The sequence below is a fragment of the Palaemon carinicauda genome, chromosome 6 (genome assembly GCF_036898095.1).
Source record: "Palaemon carinicauda isolate YSFRI2023 chromosome 6, ASM3689809v2, whole genome shotgun sequence".
NCBI classification, from domain to species: domain Eukaryota; kingdom Metazoa; phylum Arthropoda; class Malacostraca; order Decapoda; family Palaemonidae; genus Palaemon; species Palaemon carinicauda.
Genome location: NC_090730.1, coordinates 41,304,044 through 41,309,043, shown reverse-complemented (window position 1 = coordinate 41,309,043; position 5,000 = coordinate 41,304,044).

Sequence of the window (5,000 nt, the reverse complement as noted above, 5' to 3'; positions counted from 1 at the left end):
CGTTAGCCATCAGCCTCCTATCTGTGGGGTGGGTGCTTATGTCTGATGTGGCTGTTAAGTCCTAGTCTGTGGTGGAAGAGTCGCGGACAGTGTTCACAAGGGAGGAGAAGTGGTGGGCGGGGCTGTTCTAATCACTCTCTCTTTCTTCTCCTCCTAGCCTCCTCATTTTGTCTCCTCCTCTCCTCGAAGTCCACTGTGCCATGGTGTACTGTACTCCTCCAGGTTTTCCTGTCCCTGGCTGTTTCTTCCCATGAGGAAGGAATGATGTCAGTTAGAGCCAGGGTGAGCTTTAGTTGATCTTTATAGCGCATTTTCGGGGCTCCTCGTGGTCTGGTGCCCTGGGTCAGTTCTCCGTAGAATATTTTCTTTGGGAGCCTAGATGGATCCATCCTATGCACGTGTCCTATCCAGCGGAGGCGGTGGTGGATGATGGTTGCCTCCACACTGGTCAGCGAGGCACGTTCTAAGACTTCCAAGTTGGTGGTGTGGCTCTCCCAGGGGATTTTCCTGATCTGCCTCAGTTTCATTTGTTGGAAGCGTTCTAGGTTTTTAAGGTCGTTTCTATATAGCGTCCATGTTTCACATGCATACAGGAGCGTGGAGAGGACTACTGCCCTGAACACCATTATTTTGGTGGTCATTGTCAGTGAGTGGTTGTTAAATACGCGGCAGTTGAGTCGGCCAAAGGCGGAGTGGTCTGCCCTGATCCTGTTCTCCACGTCCTTTTTGCTTGTGGGAGCTGATGTTAGGATGCTCCCTAGGTAGGAGAACTAGTCCACCTGTTCTAACGGTTGGTCATTCACTGTGGTATTGAAGTTGGGGAGCATCAGTCCTGGTGGATGTTGGACGAGGGTCTTGGTTTTGTCTGTGTTGACTTGCATCCCAAAACGTTCGTAGGCAGAGTTGTATGCATCAGCTAACGACTGCAGGTCCTCTGCCGTCTGACCTGGGGTGGCATTGTCGTCAGCATACTGCAGTTCTCGCACTGCACACAAGGTGGTCTTGGTTCTGGCGCAGAGTGTAGCAAGGTTGAAAGCGCCTCCATCCATTCGGAAACGTAGGTCGACTGAGGGTGTGTCTGGGGGAATCTCGTTGAGCATTGCTGCGGTGTATAGCGAGAAACACGTCGGGGCCAGAACACAGCCCTGCTTCAGGCCGCTGTTGATGGGGAATGGGTCTGAAAGAGAGTTCTGGTGGCAGACTCTCCCAACCATTCCGTCATGGAGGGCACGCACCAGCTTGACAGAATCGGGTGGGCAGCCATATCTTTTGAGGACAGCCCACATGGCAGGTCGAGGTACTTTGTCGAAGGCCTTTTTCAAATCCCAGAAGATGAACATTATGGGCTGTTGTTGTTCGAGGCTCTTCTCTTGTAGTTGTCGCGCACAGAAGATCATGTCTATGGTTCCGCGGGAAGGTCGAAAGCCGCACTGGGACTCTGGCAGGACGTCTTCTGCGAGAATAAGGAGGCGGTCAAGGAGAATCCGAGCGAAAATCTTACTCGCGATGCTTAGTAGTGATATTCCCCGGTAGTTGTTACAGTTCTCCCTGTCTCCCTTCTTGAAGATGGTAATGATGTTTGCATCGCGGAAGTCACCGGGGGGGGGGGGGGGTCTTGGTCTCCCATATTTTCAGTATAAGGAGCATCAAATGGTTCCTCAAGCCGGGGCCACCGTGCGTGAGGAGCTCCAACGGGATGTTGTGTGGCCCTGGGGCTTTGCCGAGCTTCATGCGCTGCAGAGCCTTGTTGAAGTCATGGATGGAGGGTGGTAGTGCCATCCAGTGACGGACGGGATGCTGCGGGGTCATTCGCAGGAGATCGTCTGGGGTGTCTGCTTGGTCATTGAGGAGGTTCTCAAAGTGAGACCTCCACCTGGCCAGGATGCCCTCGCTGTCGGTGATGGTCGTGGCCCCATCCGCGTCCTTCAGGCTGTCCACTGATGACCGTGTGGGACCGAATATTTCCTTTGTTGCTGCATAGAAGCTGCACAGGTCACGTTGGTCAGCGAAACTCTGTATTTCTGCAGCTTTTTCTTTGCCACCAGGTATATATATATATATATATATATATATATATATATATATATATATATATACATATATATATGTGTATATATACCCATATATATACACACACGTACATATATATATATATATATATATATATATATATATATATATATATATATATATATATATATATTTATATATATATATATATAGATATATATATATATATATATATATATATATATATATATATATATATATATATATATATATATATATATATATATATATTTATATATATATATATATATATTTATATATATATATATATATATATATATATATATATATATATATATATATATATATATATACACACATATATATATATATATATATATATATATATATATATATATATATATATATATATACATATATATATATATATATATATATATGAGTGTGTGTATATATATATTTATATATATATATATATATATATATATATATATATATATATATATATATATATATATATATATATCTATATATATATATATATATATATATATATATATATACATATATATATTTATATATATATATATATATATATATATATGTATATATATATATATATATATATATATATATATATATATATATATATATATATATATATATATATATATATATATATATGTAAGGGAGAGAGAGAGAGAGAGAGAGAGAGAGAGAGAGAGAGAGAGAGAGAGAGAGAGAGAGAGAGAGAGAGAGAGAGAGAGAGAGAGAGGATGAAAGAAATCTGAAACTTCAGAATTTTGAACTACATTTATTAAGGAAATCCCCAAGCTTTTGGGAAATTATCTATCCCATCATCATGGCTAAAAATGTTGAATATATATAGTTTGATACACGTTGATTGATAAACTATTTCAAATAAAATCTCATATTGCAAGATTGATAATAAACAACGAAAATAAATCTATATTTATAATACACCTAGACATAAAGGTTGATATGGAAACTAGAATAAACACATAAAAAATCTTCACCAGTGTCCTCTGCAAAGTCTCTGTTATCAATTGCAAAGAATAAAAGGTAACTTAAAAAAAATCGTGGTACATACAGACCTTGGAACTCTCGAGTGTTTTGTACAACAGTAATGTAAACAGTTATTTCAATTAGCATGATATGGCCATATGGAACACATTAATCATCTACACTGAGAAGATCCATCAGTATCCTTTTGTGGGTTTCATGATGAGCAGTCACTGCCAGTCCCAGGACCTGTGGGTTTTCTCGTGCTTGGGGTTTAGCCTAAATGCTGCTGATTCTCTTCTTGGCTTGTAGCTCACCTGTCAGTTTTATATGAATCCGTACATGATATTCTGCTTTACTGTAAGTGCTTCTCTGACAATAACTTTAGGCGTCCTTTCAAAATCCATATTATTAACAGGTCCTGTCATGGTCCTGTGAATCATGGTATATTGCTGAGCTTGAATGTCACGGAGGTCCCTGGTGATCTCAATGCTGTTTGTGTCCTTGGCTCTCTTGATAAAGTTAGCGATGCTTATCCTTATCACATGTGCTGCTATGTAGATTGTCTGCATTATGCCCTCTACAAGATCCATGTTATCTTCGCATGTCTTTAGGGAACAGAGAATAGCTGACTTCTTTTGATTTTTTTTTCTTTCTTTTTAAGACATGACTTCGGATGGAGTAAGGCATTGGAGATCATTTGTTTTAGCCACTCTCTATTGAATGTAAGCGTGTGATTTTCCAAGCCGTCTATGCCAAGCATAGTGACATGTGTGGTTTTGATATCTTCCTTATACCGTAGGTAGGTATGCTAGGTAGATTTGCACGCTGTAACAAAGGTTATCTGTGGCCTGTTCTGGTTCTACTGTTATTGCTTTCTGGCAGTACATGGACAAAATGCTTTATCCAGCAGGTTTTGTGGTACTGAACATCAGTAAAATGTGTATCCCCTGGTTTTAAAAGTTTAAAGATCTCTCATGAATGGCAGACACAAGGGATATGTCAATGTCCTAGAGACTGACTACGTATACATATGATCAATGCCCATGCCACCTCTCCTTCAAGCTAGGACCAGAGAGAGACAGGCAATGGCTGCTGATGACTCAGCAGGTAGACCTACACTGTTAAAATTACATTAATTCTTATCGGACAGTAATTTTACCCTACTTGGTTATTATCTTTTATGGGTTATTGACCGTAATATCACTCCTTTACGTCAGCATATCCGTTTTTAAAACGGTAAATGCCTGGCAACATTTATTTTAGGGTTCTTACCGTGTATTACGGTAATTTTCAACAGTTTATAGGCTCCCACAAAATCCCCATCCATAACTCACATGGATGGTAAGATTGCAGACACTACTAGAAACTATTAAGTTTTATTGGATCTCAAATCCCCATTCAACAGAATGCCAGAAGGAGACGTTACTAATAGGCTATCTGTATTCAGGGTGTCATAATTGGATATTTCAACAGCTTTAAGAGATTTCTCAATATTGAATGTCCTCACCCGATAGAGCTGCTCATCATCTATCTGACAAAAGAAACATCGTTTCCTATGTAGTGGACAAGTACAGGACCTCGTGAATTGTGTTGGGGAGTCACATGTTGATGGGCCTGATTTGTCCATTTCAATGCTTCCTATTTTCTGTTTATAATTCGTGGCAGTGTGGAGGCAAGTAACTAATACATTTGCATGACAGATTCAGGAACGTTGAGTTTGCTCTTTGTAAGTTGTATTTACATAGCAACTATAATGATAGACTGGCTTATTTGTACAGTGCACATTCTTTGTAAAGCCTTACAATTGTCATTGGACCTCAACATAGTTGCTATCATGCACACTGGCCCTCTTTACTACTATGTCCAATATACGCTAGTAGGAGTCAATACGGAGATATGCACCAACTTTTCCTTTACAACATCAGACTGGTACAGCATATGGT